The sequence below is a fragment of the Pseudophryne corroboree genome, chromosome 7 (genome assembly GCF_028390025.1).
Source record: "Pseudophryne corroboree isolate aPseCor3 chromosome 7, aPseCor3.hap2, whole genome shotgun sequence".
Taxonomy (NCBI): domain Eukaryota; kingdom Metazoa; phylum Chordata; class Amphibia; order Anura; family Myobatrachidae; genus Pseudophryne; species Pseudophryne corroboree.
The window spans coordinates 39,236,148-39,252,496 of record NC_086450.1 but is presented as its reverse complement, the minus strand read 5'-3'; the positions used below and the strand labels follow the sequence as shown (position 1 = coordinate 39,252,496).

Sequence of the window (16,349 nt, the reverse complement as noted above, 5' to 3'; positions counted from 1 at the left end):
CTGTAGATGTATCAGCACGTCACGCTGTGTGTACGGACAGTCAGCCAACCACCAATACACTTGTTGCAGAGACCGCCCGAGACTGGCATCACAAGTGGGCGGGCACATGTAACATACCCTCCAACATGACCCGCCCCACTAGGTACAAAATGCTCTGTTTCTGGACTTCCCTCTTAATTTATTATTGCCATCACCTGTGAAGAAACAGCTTTCTTATCATTTAACTAGTTCAACACAGGTGATGGAAATCATAAATTAAGAGGGAAGTCCAGGAACAGAGCATTTTGTACCTAGTGGGGCGGGTCATGTTGGAGGGTCTGATGTAATGACCTCACAACACATCGGGCTGACGACTGGTAAGTGTGTATGCAATTACCAATCATCAGATAGGATGGCAGATTCTTACTGCCTCCACTGTCTCTGGTAGCTGTGCCACTGATGCTATGCTAGTCATTAATATAGGCGACCGGGACGGTCCAGCACATACTCTACATGCTGGGATTTTACAGTTAATTAGCACAAGAGACTCTCATGTACAAGGCCTTACTTTCTGTATACTTGGTGTCGCTCAGTTACCCAGATGTTTTCATTGTTTTGTCCACTACTTGTGCAAACACATATCAAAAAATATATACTCACGTATAAACTGTACATATATATACATATTCTGGCTAATTTTGAAAAGAACAATAAGTCGACTATTCATGATGGGGCAGTGGGAGGTCTTCAAAGCACCCACTTAGGAATTGGCAGCAAAGCACACACATAGGTGGTCATTCCGAGTTGTTCGCTCGTTGGCGTTTTTTGCAACGGAGCGATTAGGTAGAAAATGCGCATGCGCATGGTACGCAGCGCGCATGCGCTTAGTTATTTAACACAAAACTTAGTAGATTTACCCAAGCTCGAGCTACGTTTTTTCAACGCTCGAGTGAACGTAGTGTGATTGACAGGAAGTGGGTGTTTCTGGGCGGCAATATGGCGTTTTCAGGGAGTGTGCTTAAAAAACGCAGGCGTGCCAGGTAAAAACGCAGGAGTGGCTGGAGAAACGGGGGAGTGGCTGGCTGAACGCAGGGCGTGTTTGTGACGTCAAACCAGGAACTAAATGGACAGAGCTGATCACAATCTAGGAGTAGGTCTGGAGCTACTCAGAAACTGCAAGGAATTATTTTGTAGCAGTTCTGCTAATCTTTCGTTCGCTATTCTGCTAAACTAAGATACACTCCCAGTAGGCGGCGGCCTAGCGTTTGCAATGCTGCTAAAAGCAGCTAGCGAGCGAACAACTCGGAATGAGGGCCATAGTACTTCCACTTTCTGACATCGGGCCTAATTCAGACCTGATCGCAGCAGCAAATTTGTTTTCTAATGGGCAAAACCATGTGCACTGCAGGGGGGGCAGATATAATTTGCAGAGAGAGTTAGATTTGGGTGGGGTGTGTTCAAACTGAAATCTAAATTGCAGTGTAAAAATAAAGCAGCCAGTATTTACCCTGCACAGAAACAATATAACCCACCCAAATCTAACTGCTCCCCCCCCCCCCCCCTGCAGTGCACATGGTTTTGCCCATTAAGGAACAAATTTGCTGCTGCGATCAACTCTGAATTAGGCCCATAATACACTGTAGCTACGAATGTTTACCCTCAGTAGCCAGTATGGTACTATGTCCTGGGACTACAACGTTCCACTAAAAGACAAAAATATTTGGAAATCATAAGTTGACATTTACAATTGCAAAAATACTACATTAAATTCATGTACTGTAACATTTTACATATAAAATACATCAAGTTTTATGTTTTTTTGCTTTATGCAAAGCGCCTAGAGCTCTATAGGAGAAAAGAGCTATTATTACAGACACTTTGACTACACTATTCCTGTAGTTATATTCTTCTGACACAAGGTGGCGCTGTGGTTGTAGACAGACTGGGCCACATGTCTTGCCATACTATACTGTAGCTCTGAGCTGTGTGCATTAGGTTGCTGTGAGCTGCTACAAGCACAAGGTAAACATTTTAACTCTCATTAATATATAAGAGAAGAGATTTGCAGAATGCGTAGTGTCCTTGCTCTCCTGGCCTGCTATAGGGGGTAATTCCAAGTTGATCGCAGCAGGAAATTTTTTAGCAGTTGGGCAAAACCATGTGTAGTGCAGGGGGAGCAGATATAACATGTGCAGAGAGAGTTAGATTTGGGTGTGGTGAGTTCAATCTGCAATCTAAATTGCAGTGTAAAAATAAAGCAGCCAGTATTTACCCTGCACAGAAACAAAATAACCCACCCAAATCTAACTCTCTCTGCACAGGTTATATCTGCCACCCTGCAGTGCACAAGGTTTTGCCCAGTTGCTATCAAAAATCCTGCTGCGATCAACTTGGAATTACCCCCTAAATGAAGTGCATAATCTCAGATTTTGTCCTTTTCTAAACACATTTGCATTTTTGCTCAGTCAGACTGTGGGTGCCACTGTCCATCTGATGTAATATTACTGGTAACATTGGGGGTCATTCCGAGTTGTTCGCTAGCTGCTTTCGGTCGCAGCGCGGCGATTAGGTGAAAAAGTGGCATTTCTGTGCATGGGTATGGTGTGCAGTGCGCACGCGCGACGTACTTTCACACAAAACTATGCAGTTTCACACAAGGTCTAGCGACGCTTTTCAGTCACACTGCTGATCGGTGAGTGATTGACAGGAAGTGGGTGTTTCTGGGTAGTAACTGTCCGTTTTTGGGGAGTGTGTGTAAAAACGCAGGCGTGCCCGATAAAAACGCAGGAGTGCCTGGAGAAACGCAGGCGTGGCTGGACGAACGCAGGGCGTGTTTGTGACGTCAAAACAGGAACTAAACAGTCTGAAGTGATCGCTAGCTAGGAGTAATTTTCGAGCTGCTCAGAAACTGCACAATCTTTTTTTGTAGCAGCTCTGCGATCCTTTCGTTCGCTATTCTGCTAAGCTAAGATACACTCCCAGAGGGCGGCGGCCTAGCAGTTGCACTACTGCTAAAAGCAGCTAGCGAGCGAACTCAGAATGAGGGCCATTGTTCCCAGCTATTCTGGCAGAACATGCTTGGACTTGTAGTGCATCAACAGGTTGCGTAAGCCTCATAGTTCTACCCAGAGGCTAACATGGTGTGCCGGGGCTTGGATTTCTTTGTAGCTGGAGAGCAACTAAGCACGATTTTACCTATATATTACCAGGTCATGCTGAGTCTTGTAGTTCTATAACACTGTTACGTTGCATACCATTGCTGCAGAAATTGACGCAAGAAATTACATGTATCCTCATACATATAAGTATCATAAAATGTAACCCGTCCTGGAGCGATTGCAGATATATGCCCTCATTCCGAGTTGTTCGCTCGCTAGCTGCTTTTAGCAGCATTGCACACGCTAGGCCGCCTCCCTCTGGGAGTGTATCTAAGCTTAGCAGAATAGCGAACGAAAGATTAGCAGAACTGCTACTAAATAATTCCCTGCAGTTTCTGAGTAGCTCCAGACCTACTCACAGATTGCGATCACCTCAGTCCGTTTAGTTCCTGATTTGACGTCACAAACACGCCCTGCGTTCGGCCAACCACTCCCCCGTTTCTACAACCACTCCTGCGTTTTTGCTTGGCACGCCTGCGTTTTTTAGCACACTCCCCAAAAAACGGGCAGTTACCTCCCAGAAACACCCACTTCCTGTCAATCACATTACGATCACTCGAGCGATGAAAAAACGTCGCTCGAGCTTGTGTAAATCTACAAAGTTTTGTGTGAAAGTACTTAGCGCATGCGCGCTGCGTACCATGCGCATGCACATTTTTGCAGTTTTTTCACTTGATCGCTGCACTGCGAAAATCGTCAGCGAGCGAACAACTCGGAATGACCACCATAGAGGCACTGGATTTAAAAGGACTGATTCTGAGTTGCTCGATATCCCAATCTGTAGCAGTCGGCACTAGTTTTCAGTATTGCGCGACCGTCCTAATTTTACTGCACAGAGATGCAGAATGAATTAGTCTGGAAGGAGTGTGGGTTTCAGTGAGTGTTCCCTGGGGGGGGGAAAGGGGGGGGGTTACAGTGCAGTGGCTACACAGATATAAGCGTGTCGTGAAGATGGATTTGCACCGCTGCAAGTGGGAATCTCACTATGGGGGTCATCCTGACCCGATCGCTCGCTGCAGTTTATCGCAGCGCAGCGATTGGGTCGGATCTACGCCGGCGCCGCAGTGCGCCAACGCATGCTGGACGGCCGAAGGACATTGTATCGTAGCGATCGCCTCTGCCTGATTAACAGGCAGAGGCGGTCGCTGGGCGGGATGGGGCTGGACGGCGGCGATAAGCCGCCGTTTAGAGGGGCGCAGTCCAGCCAAAGCAGGCGTGGCCAGTACATTGGGGGAGCGGGCCTCGGCGGCGGGGAGGTGCTGGGCGTCCCCCCACATGTTTGAGCGCCTGATCATAGCTGTGATAAATTTAGCACAGCTACGATCAACTCGGAATGACCCCCTATGTCACATAATCGCCAGCGTGTTAGCATACGTCAGTCAGTAAAACAATCCCAGCTAGGGTGGTCAATCCAGGGACATTTTTCAATACCGGGTATCGGGATTGGAAAATGGTCAATCCCTGGATTCCCGGGATAACCGGGATTGGTTTGTTTCCTGTGTAACCCCACACTGCACCACACATATAACTCACCATGATACTTGGGAGGGCGAGTGGGTCACTCCCTTCAGTGTGCGGCGGGTGACCTCTGACTTCACGTCACGCTGCGCAGGGGGAGCCGGGGCTGCCTGATCCTGAAATCCCCGGGATTGGAGCTTCCAATCCGGAATTGAATCCCGGACGATTTTTAGGCTAAATCCTGGGATCCCGCAGATTCAGATCCCGGGTTTGGCTGCCCTAATCCCAGTTTCTCTGACGTCCTAGTGGATGCTGGGAACTTCGTAAGGACCATGGGGAATAGACGGCTCCGCAGGAGACTGGGCACATCTAAAGAAAGCTTTAGGACTACCTGGTGTGCACTGGCTCCTCCCTCTATGACCCTCCTCCAGACCTCAGTTAGAATCTTGTGCCCGGCTGAGCTGGATGCACACTAGGGGCTCTCCTGAGCTCCTAGAAAGAAAGTATAATTTAGGTTTTTTATTTTACAGTGAGATCTGCTGGCAACAGACTCACTGCAGCGAGGGACTAAGGGGAGAAGAAGCGAACCTACCTAAGTGGTGGTAGCTTGGGCTTCTTAGGCTACTGGACATCATTAGCTCCAGAGGGATCGCACACAGGACTCGACCTCGATCGTCCGTTCCCGGAGCCGCGCCGCCGTCCCCCTTACAGAGCCAGAAGCAAGAAGGTCCGGAAAATCGGCGGCTGAAGACTTCTGTCTTCTCCAAGGTAGCGCACAGCACTACAGCTGTGCGCCATTGCTCCTCATGCACACCACACACTGCGGTCACTGATGGGTGCAGGGCGCTGGGGGGGGGCGCCCTGAGCAGCAATAAATAACACCTTGGCTGGCAAACTGACTCCATATATAGCCCCAGAGGCTATATAGGTGTTTATTAACCCCTGCCAGAAATATTAAAATAGCGGGAGAAAGCCCGCCGAAAAAGGGGCGGAGCCATCTCCCTCAGCACACTGGCGCCATTTTCCCTCACAGCTTCGCTGGAAGGATCGCTCCCTGGCTCTCCCCTGCAATCCTGCACTACAGAAAGGGTAAAAAAGAGAGGGGGGGCACAAATTTAGGCGCAGTATAATATATATATGCAGCTATATGGGGAAAACACTCTTTATAGGTGATATCCCTGTGGTATATAGCGCTCTGGTGTGTGCTGGCATACTCTCCCTCTGTCTCCCCAAAGGGCTTTGTGGGGTCCTGTCCTCTGTCAGAGCATTCCCTGTGTGTGTGCTGTGTGTCGGTACCGCTGTGTCGACATGTATGATGAGGAAAATGATGTGGAGGCAGAGCAAATGCCTGTAAATGTGTTGTCACCCCCTGAGGGGTCGACACCTGTGTGGATGGACTTATGGAAGGAATTACGTGACAGTGTCAGCTCCTTACATAAAAGGTTTGACGACATAGGACAGCCGGCTACTCAGCTTGTGACTGTTCCAGCGTCTCAAATGTCATCAGGGGCTTTAAAACGCCCGCTACCTCAGATGACAGACACAGATGTCGACACTGATACCGACTCCAGTGTCGACGACGATGAGACTAGTGTACCCTCCAATAGGTCCACCCGTTACATGATTGAGGCAATGAAAAATGTATTACACATTTCTGATAGTACCCCAGGTACCACAAAAAAGGGTATTATGTTCGGTGAGAAAAAACTACCAGTAGTTTTTCCTGCATCTGAGGAATTAAATGAGGTGTGTGAGGAAGCCTGGACTTCCCCCGATAAGAAATTGATAACTTCTAAACGGTTATTGGCAGCGTACCCTTTCCCGCCAGAGGATAGGTCACGTTGGGAAACATCCCCTAGGGTAGATAAAGCGCTTACACGTTTATCAAAACAGGTGGCACTACCGTCTCCGGATACGGCCGCCCTAAAGGATCCTGCTGATAGAAGGCAGGAAGCTACCCTAAAAGCTATATATACACACACGGGCATTATATTACGACCAGCGATTTGCATCAGCATGGATGTGCAGTGCTGCTGCTGCTTGGTCAGATTCCCGGTCGGATAATATTGATACCCTGGATAGGGACAATATTTTGCTGAGGGGTGGAACTGTTGGGGATGGTCTTTCAGACCTCGTTTCCACAGCTACGGCTGGGAAATCGACATTTTGCCACAGGCTACCCCACAGCAAAAGAAAGCACCGTATTATCAAGTACAGTCCTTTCGGCCCCATAAACACAAGAGGGCTCGAGGCGCATCCTTTCTGCCGAGAGGCAAAGGTAGAGGGAAAAAGCTGCAGCATACAGCCAGTTCCCAAGAGCAAAAGTCCTCCCCCGCGTCCGGTAAGTCCACAGCATGACGCTGGGGCTTCACAGGCGGACCCGGGTACGGTGGGGGCCCGTCTCAGAAGTTTCAGCACACAGTGGGCTCTCTCACAGGTGGATCCCTGGATCCTTCAAGTAGTATCTCAGGGGTACAGGCTGGAATTCGAGACGTCCCCCCCCCCCCCCCCCCCCGCCGTTTTCTAAAATCTGCCTTACCAGCAACTCCCTCTGTCAGGGAGGCAGTGTTGGTGGTTATCCAGAAACTGTATTCACAGCAAGTGATTGTCTAGGTACCCCTCCTTCAGCAAGGAAAGGGTTACTATTCCACAATGTTTGTGGTACCGAAACCGGACGGTTCGGTGAGGCCCATCTTAAATTTAAAATCCTTGAACACTTATATCAAAAGGTTCAAGTTCAAGATGGAATCGCTCAGGGCGGTTATTGCGAGCCTGGACGAGGGGGATTACATGGTCTCCCTGGACATCAAGGATGCGTACCTACATGTCCCCATTTACCCCCCTCACCAGGAGTACCTCAGATTTGTGGTACAGGACTGTCACTATCAGTCCAGACGCTGCCGTTTGGGTTATCCACGGCACCGAGGGTCTTTACCAGGGTAATGGCCGAAATGATGATACTCCTTCGCAAGAAGGGAGTTTTAATTATCCCGTACTTGGACGATCTCCTGATAAAGGCGAGGTCCAAGGAACAGTTGGTAGTGGGGGTAGCACTTTCTCGGGAAGTGCTACAACAGCACGGCTGGGTTCTCAATATTCCAAAGTCACAGCTGGTCCCGACGACACGTCTTCTGTTCCTGGGAATGATTCTGGACACAGACCAGAAAAAAGTGTTTCTTCCAGTGGAAAAAGCCGAGGAGTTGTCATCTCTAGTCAGAGACCTCCTAAAACCGGGACAGGTGTCGGTACATCAATGCACGCGAGTCCTGGGAAAAATGGTAGCTTCGTACGAAGCAATTCCATTCGGAAGGTTCCACGCAAGGACTTTCCAGTGGGACCTGTTGGACAAATGGTCCGGGTCCCATCTCCAGATGCAACAGCGGATAACCCTGTCGGCAAGGACCAGGGTGTCGCTGCTGTGGTGGCTGCAGAGGGCTCATCTACTAGAGGGCCGCAGATTCGGAATACAGGACTGGGTCCTGGTGACCACGGATGCCAGCCTTCGGGGCTGGGGGGCAGTCACACAGGGAAGAAATTTCCAAGGACTGTGGTCAAATCAGGAGATTTCGCTTCACATAAATATTCTGGAGCTAAGGGCCATTTACAATGCCCTAAGCCAAGCAAGGCCCCTGCTTCAGAACCAGCCGGTACTGATCCAATCAGACAACATCACGGCGGTCGCCCATGTAAACAGACAGGGCGGCACAAGAAGCAGGAGGGCAATGGCAGAAGCCACAAGGATTCTCCGATGGGCGGAAAATCATGTGTTAGCACTGACAGCAGTGTTCATTCCGGGAGTGGACAACTGGGAAGCAGACTTCCTCAGCAGGCACGACCTCCACCCGGGAGAATGGGGACTTTATCCAGAAGTCTTCCAAATACTGGTAAACCGGTGGGAAAGACCACAGGTGGACATGATGGCGTCCCGCCTCAACAAAAAGCTAAAAAGATATTGCGCCAGTTCATGCGACCCTCTGGCGATCGCTGTGGACGCTCTAGTAACACCGTGGGTGTACCAGTCGGTTTATGTGTTTCCTCCTCTGCCTCTCATTCCCAAGGTAATACGAAGGCGAGGAGTGAAAACTATACTCGTGGTTCCGGATTGGCCAAGAAGAGCTTGGTACCCGGAACTTCAAGAGATGCTTTCAGAGGACCCTTGGCCTCTGCCGCTCAGACAGGACCTGCTGCAGCAGGGGCCCTGTCTGTTCCAAGACTTACCGCGGCTGCGTTTGACGGCATGGCGGTTGAACGCCGGATCCTGAAGGAAAAGGGCATTCCGGAGGAAGTCATCCCTACCCTGATCAAAGCCAGGAAGGATGTCACCGCAAAACATTATCACCGCATTGGCGAAAATATGTTGCTTGGTGTGAGGCCAGGAAGGCCCCAACGGAGGAATTTCAACTGGGTCGATTCCTGCATTTCCTACAAGCAGGGGTAACGTTGGGCCTCAAATTGGGGTCCATTAAGGTCCAGATTTCGGCCCTGTCGATTTTCTTCCAGAAAGAACTAGCTTCCCTGCCTGAAGTTCAGACTTTTGTCAAGGGAGTTCTGCATATTCAGCCTCCTTTTGTGCCCCCAGGGGCACCTTGGGATCTCAATGTGGTTTTGGAGTTCCTGAAATCACATTGGTTTGAACCACTTAAGACTGTGGATGTGAAATATCTCACGTGGAAAGTGGTCATGCTGTTGGCCCTGGCTTCGGCCAGGCGTGTGTCAGAATTGGCGGCTTTGTCCTATAAAAGCCCTTATCTGATTTTCCATATGGATAGGGCAGAATTGAGGACTCGTCCTCAGTTTCTCCCGAAGGTGGTATCAGCGTTTCACTTGAACCAGCCTATTGTGGTGCTTGCGGCTGCTGGGAACTTGGAGGATTCCAAGTTACTGGACGTAGTCGGGGCCCTGAAAATTTATGTTTCCAGGACGGCGGGAGTCAGGAAAACTGACTCGCTGTTTATCCTGTATGCACCCAACAAACTGGGTGCTCCTGCTTCTAAGCAGACTATCGCGCGCTGGATTTGTAGCACTATTCAGCTGGCGCATTCTGCAGTGGGACTACCGCAGCCTAAATCTGTAAAAGCCCATTCCACGAGGAAGGTGGGCTCATCTTGGGCGGCTGCCCGAGGGGTCTCGGCTTTACAACTTTGCCGAGCTGCTACTTGGTCAGGGGCAAACACGTTTGCAAAATTCTACAAATTTGATACCCTGGCTGAGGAGGACCTGGAGTTCTCTCATTCGGTGTTGCAGAGTCATCCGCACTCTCCCGCCCGTTTGGGAGCTTTGGTATAATCCCCATGGTCCTTACGGAGTTCCCAGCATCCACTAGGACGTCAGAGAAAATAAGAATTTACTCACCGGTAATTCTATTTCTCGTAGTCCGTAGTGGATGCTGGGCGCCCATCCCAAGTGCGGATTGTCTGCAATACTTGTAAATAGTTATTTGTTACACAAATCGGGTTATTATTGCGAGCCATCTGTTCAGAGGCTCCTTTTGTTATCATACTGTTAACCGGGGTTCCTATCACGAGTTATACGTGTGATTGGTGTGGCTGGTATGAGTCTTACCCGGGATTCAAAATCCTTCCTTATTGTGTCAGCTCTTCCGGGCACAGTGTCCTAACTGAGGCTTGGAGGAGGGTCATAGGGGGAGGAGCCAGTGCACACCAGATAGTCCTAAATCTTTCTTTAGATGTGCCCAGTCTCCTGCGGAGCCGTCTATTCCCCATGGTCCTTACGGAGTTCCCAGCATCCACTACGGACTACGAGAAATAGAATTACCGGTGAGTAAATTCTTATTTTCTCTTACGTCCTAGAGGATGCTGGGGTCCACATTAGTACCATGGGGGTATAGACGGGTCCACTAGGAGCCACTGGCACTTTAAGAGTTTGAGAGTGTGGGCTGGCTCCTCTCTCTATGCCCCTCCTACCAGACTCAGTTTAGAAAATGTGCCCGGAGGAGCCGGTCACAGCTAGGGGAGCTCTCCAGAGTTTATCTAGTAAAAGTTTTTTTAGAGTTTATTATTTTACAGGGAGGCTGCTGGCAACAGCCTCCCTGCTTCATGGGACTAAGAGGGGGAGTAGTGTCCGCCCTGCGGAGTCTGAGCCACTATCGCCGCTGACAGGACACTGAGTTCCTGAGGGTGCTGATCGTTAGCCGCTCCAGGCGACCGCTCACTCCTGCAGCATGCCGCCACCCCCTTACAGAGCCAGAAGACTTCGGTGGCGCGTGAGTCACCGGCCCCCCTGGCAAGCGGGGAGCCGGTGTGAAGATGGCGGCAACAGGATATGGAGCGCAATACTAACTGCGCTCCGAGGCTCAGTGGTACATAGTACGGCGCTGAGAGGGGCGCCCTGAGCCAGCGCCAATACCCTACACTGCTCAGCAAGCCTGCCAGGGTCCCCGGATCGCTGCCAGCAGAAATCCTCAGGCCAGTATAATACAATGAAGAGCGGGAAGCAGCGCCATGTTCGGGGGGCGGAGTTTCTCCTCAGAGCGGACCCAGCAGCGTTCAGCGCCATTTTCCTGCCTGCAGTTCCTGTACAACAGACACTGACAGAGCTGTCCCTCCAAGCAACTTCAGCTATCCTGTGCAGTACAGTACCAGGGGGTTGTAGAAGGAGGGGGGCTGTGTAAAGTCTGTGTAGTTTATTAAGGTAGTTTCATTAATTCTACCTGTGTGTGTGTGTGTGTGTGTGTGTGTGTGTGTGTGTGTGTGTGTGTGTGTGTGTGTGTGTTTAATATCTCACATAGCCATTCCATGTACACAGGATTGTAATGCTTTGTCTCAGATCCCTATTGTTGAACCTGAAAGGAATGATCTCTCAGATCTCTACTAGGGTAGCTAATACTGAGACTGAAACTCAGGTGTTGAAGTAGTCTATGGCAGTTTGGTCAGACTCTGGCCCTCATTCCGAGTTGATCGCTCTCTGCCGATTTTCGCAGTGGAGCGATCAGGTAAAAAAATGGCAAAACTGTGCATGCGTACGGGCCGCAGGGCGCACGCGCGACGTACTTTCACACAAAACTATGCAGTTTTACACAAGGTCTAGCGACTCTTTTTCGTTGCTCTGTTGATCGGTGAGTGATTGACAGGAAGTGGGTGTTTCTGGGTGGTAACTGACCGTTTTCCGGGAGTGTGCTAAAAAACGCAGGCGTGTCAGGGGAAAACGCAGGCTTGCCTGAGGAAACGAGGGAGAGGCTGGCTGAATGCAGGGCGTGTTTGTGACGTCAAAGCAGGAACTAAACAGTCTGCAGTGATCGCAAGGTAGGAGTAAGTTTCGAGCTGCTCAGAAAATGCGCAATCTTTTTTTGTAGCAGTTCTGCTATCCTTTCGTTCGCACTTCTGCTAAGCTAAGATACACTCCCAGAGGGCGGCGGCTTAGCGTTTGCACTGCTGCTAAAATCAGCTAGCGAGCGATCAACTCGGAATGAGGACCTCTGTCCCTATTCCTGCAAAATCCCCTAGCATGTTCCCATAGAAACGTGCACTTGCCCAAATTATGCAAGATGACACGGATACCGATTCTGATACTGCAGACGGTGATGTGGATGTGCTGAGGGGGGCGGCATCCCTTGCTAAGGGGGTGCAGCTCATGATTGAGGCCATTAGAGATGTGTTAAACATTAATGACACCGCACCTGAGCAGGCAATAAGAAAGCCTCGCTAACCTTCCCTGCGTCTAAAGAATTAAACGCTATATTTGAAAAATTCTGGGAAAACCCAGAGAAAAAATTCCAGAACTGCTACAAAAAAAATGGAATCTCTCAGAGCAGGGATTTCAGGTCTGGAGGAGGGAGAGTTTCTGGTATCCCTGGATATCAAGGATGCATACCTCCACATTCCGATTTGGCCGCCTCACCAGGCTTATCTCAGATTTGCACTGTTAGACAGTCACTATCAATTCCAGGCACTGCCATTCGGCCTCTCCACAGCACCAAGGGTATTGGCAGAGATGATGGTTCTCCTCCGCAGACAGGGGGTGAACATAATCCCATATCTGGACGACCTGCTGATAAAGGCATCGTCCAGGGAAAAGTTGTTGCAGTCCATTGTTCACCCCCTGCAGTCCACGGTTGGATCCTGAATCTTCCAAAATCCCATTTGGAGCCGACCAGGAGGTTGTCTTTTCTGGGAATGATCCTCGACAAACAATGGTCCGGGATGTCCTGAAGCAGCCCAGGTTTTGGTTCATCAGTGCATTTGCCTTCTGGGGAAGATGGTGGCCTCTTATGAAGCTCTACAGTATGGAAGGTTTCATGCTCTGCCCTTCCAACTGGATCTCCTGGACAAGTGGTCGGGATCTCATCTACACATGCACCAGAGAATTTGTCTGTCGCCGAAAGCCAGGATTTCACTCCTGTGGTGGCTGCAACTACCTCACCTTCTGTAGGGCCGCAGGTTCGGGATTCAGGACTGGGTCCTTCTAACCACGGATGCAAGTCTCCGGGGCTGGGGTGCAGTCACTCAGGGGGAAACCTTCCAAGAACGGTGGTCAAGCCTGGAATCCAGCCTTCCAATAAACATTCTGGAACTAAGAGCCGTCTGCAACGGTCTTTTCCAAGCGGCCCATCTTCTGCGAGAGTGAGCCATTCAAGTGCAGTCGGACATGTAACGGCGGTGGCTTACATAAACCGACGAGCGGAACGAAGAGCAGAGCTGCAATGTCAGAGGTAACAAGAATCATCCTCTGGGCAGAAAAACACGCGTTGGCGCTGTCAGCAATCTTCATTCCGGGAGTAGACAACTGGGAAGTGGACTTCCTCAGCAGACACGATCTCCATCCAGGAGAGTGGGGACTCCATCCGGAGGTGTTCGCGGAGGTAACAGATCTTTGGGGTGTACCTCAAATAGACATGATGGCCTCTTGTCTCAACAAGAAGCTTTGGCGGTATTGTTCCAGGTCGAGGGACCCACAAGCCATGGCGGTGGACGCCCTAGTGACTCCGTGGGTGTTCCAGTCGGTGTACGTGTTTCCTCCACTCCCACTCTTTCCAAGAGTTCTAAAACTCATAAGGTGAACAAGAGTTCAGGCAATCCTCATTGCTCCGGACTGGCCAAGAAGGGCTTGGTACGCGGATCTTCTACTGCTAGAAGAGTCGAGGCCTCTTCCTCTTCGGGAGGACCTGCTGCAGCAGGGGCCGTTCGCTTATCGAGACTTAATGCGGCTACGTTTGACGGCATGGAGGTTGAACGCCAGATATTAGCTCGGAAGGGCATTCCGAACAAGGTTATTCCTACCCTGATACAGGCTAGGAAAGGAGTAACGTCTAAACATTACCATAATATTTGGAAAAAATATGTATCTTGGTGTGAGTCCAAGAAGTTTCCTACGGTTGAGTTTCAACTGGGACGGTTTCTCCTCTTCCTGCAAGCAGGTGTTGATATGGGCCTGAGGTTGGGATTCGTAAAGGTCACGATTTCGGCTCTATACATTTTCTTCCAGAAACAGTTGGCTTCCCTCACTGAGGTTCAGACTTTCTGAAAGGGGTTCTGCACATCCAGCCTCCCTTTGTGCCGCCTACGGCGCCCTGGGATCTTAACGTGGTGTTACAGTTCCTCCAATCTGATTGGTTTGAGCCTCTACCGGAGGTTTAGGTCAAGTTTCTCACGTGGAAGGCTGTCACTTTGTTGGCCTTTGCTTCTGCTAGACATGTGTCGGAGTTGGGGGCTTTGACTTGTAAGAGCCTCTACTTGATCTTCCATGAAGATAGAGCTGAGCTCCGGACACGTCAGCAGTTCCTTCCGAAGGTTGTGTCGGCATTTCATATCAACCAACCTATTGTGGTGCCAGTTGCTACTGACTCCTCAATTTCATCAAAGTCCTTGGATGTTGTAAGGGCTCTGAAAATCTTTGTGATGCTCGTCACAGAAAATCGGACTCTCTGTTTGTCCTGTATGATCCCAAGAAACTTGGGTGTCCTGCTTCTAAGCAAACGATCTCTCGCTAGATCAGGTTCACTATCCAGCATGCGTATTCTACGACAGACTTGCCGTGTCCTACGTCTGTTAAGGCCCACTCTACTCGTAAGGTCGGTTCTTCCTGGGCGGCTGCCCGGGCTGTCTCGGCTTAACGGCTTTGACGAGCGGCTACTTGGTCTGGGTCGAACACATTTGCAAAGTTCTACAAGTTCGATACTTTGGCCGCTGAGGACCTGAAGTATGGTCAATCAGTTCTGCAGGAGCCTCCGTGCTCTCCCTCCCATTCTGGAAGCTTTGGTACATCCCCATGGTACTCATGTGGACCCCAGCATCCTCTAGGACGTAACAGAAAATAGGATTTTAATTACCTACCGGTAAATCCTTTTCTCGTACTCCGTAGAGGATGCTGGATGCCCGCCCAGCGCTTCGTGATCCTGCAGTGGATACTTAGTTCAGTACTGCTTTGTTCTTGGTTACGTACTGTTTTGTTACTTAGTCAAGTAATACTGTTCAGCCCTTGCTGATGTTTCAAGCTGGTTAGCTTGGTTTGCCTTGTGTGTGAGCTGGTGTGAATCTCGCCACTATCTGTGTAAAATCCTTCTCTCGAAGTTGTCCGTCTCCTCGGGCACAGTTTCTAGACTGAGTTTGGTAGGAGGGGTATAGAGGGAGGAGCCAGCCCACACTCTCAAACTCTTAAAGTGCCAGTGGCTAATGTGGACCCCAGCATCCTCTACGGACTGCGAGAAAAGGATTTACCGGTAGGTAATTAAAATCCTATTTTTTGCCCTAAAGCTAACGTACTTTAAATCTAGGGGCTTCAATGACAGAATCATGTCGGGCCTGCAAATTGGAGCCTATTGCATTTGGGCCATTGTGTTTTTTACCTTTATTCAAGTTGCTGGCGAGAGCCACGATACAGCATCGCAGTGTAGTTGAGCCTTTACACAAAACAATCAAGTTGGGCTTTTTGGCAAGTCTGGTAAAGTTTTGCTCAGTGAGATAAGACTATGCAGAATAACTACGCTGGCAGCCCTGATCTGGCTAATAGGGTGCATTTTTTTGGAACATTCCTACACCTATTCAAAAAGACAAGTATGTTTGCAATGTGGCGTACAGTGCAACCAGAAATTATTCACAGCGCTTAAATTTTTCCACATTTTGTTATGTTACAGCTTTATTCCAAAATGGTATCAATTCATTTTTTCCCTCAAAATTGTACGCACAATGGCCCTCATTCCGAGTTGTTCGCTCGCTAGCTGCTTTTAGCAGCAGTGCAAACGCTAGGCCGCCGTCCTCTGGGAGTGTATCTTAGCTTAGCAGAAGTGCGAACGAAAGGATAGCAGTTCTGCTACAAAATATTTTCATGCAGTTTCTGAGCAGCTTGAAACTTACTCCTAGGTAGCGATAACTTCAGACTGTTCAGTTCCTGTTTTGACGTCACAAACACGCCCTGCGTTCGGGCAGCCACTCCCCCGTTTCCCCAGCCACCCATGCGTTTTTCTCGGGCACGCCTGCGTTTTTACACACACTCCCCGAAAACGCTCAGTTTTCGCCCAGAAACACCCACTTCCTGTCAATCACTCACCGATCAGCAGTGCGATTGAAAAGCGTCGCTAGACCTTGTGTGAAACTGCATAGTTTTGTGTGCAAGTACGACGCACGTGCGCAGTGCGCACCATACGCATGCGCAGAAGTGCCACTTTTTCAACTAATCGCCGCGCTGCAAACGAAAGCAGCTAGCGATCAACTCGGAATGACCCCCAATACCCCATAATGACAACGTGAAAAAGTTTTGAGATTTTTGCAAGTTTATTAAAAATAAAAAAAACAAAGAAAT

At 49.7% G+C, this 16,349-nt stretch overlaps 1 protein-coding gene across 3 annotated transcripts in view; it reads left to right on the top strand.

Annotated features, from left to right (window-relative positions):
- Positions 1-335: 335 nt before the first annotated feature.
- FTCDNL1 (formiminotransferase cyclodeaminase N-terminal like) overlaps positions 336-16,349 on the top strand; it is a 91,126-nt gene continuing 75,112 nt past the window's right edge. The window contains exon 1 of one of the 3 annotated variants that reach the window (XM_063932239.1): positions 336-356. The gene's annotated coding sequence lies outside the window, so the exon portion shown is untranslated. Of the gene's footprint in view, positions 357-1,903; positions 2,002-16,349 lie in introns of those variants that run through there. The other 2 variants (XM_063932237.1, XM_063932238.1) reach the window with 2 other exon arrangements.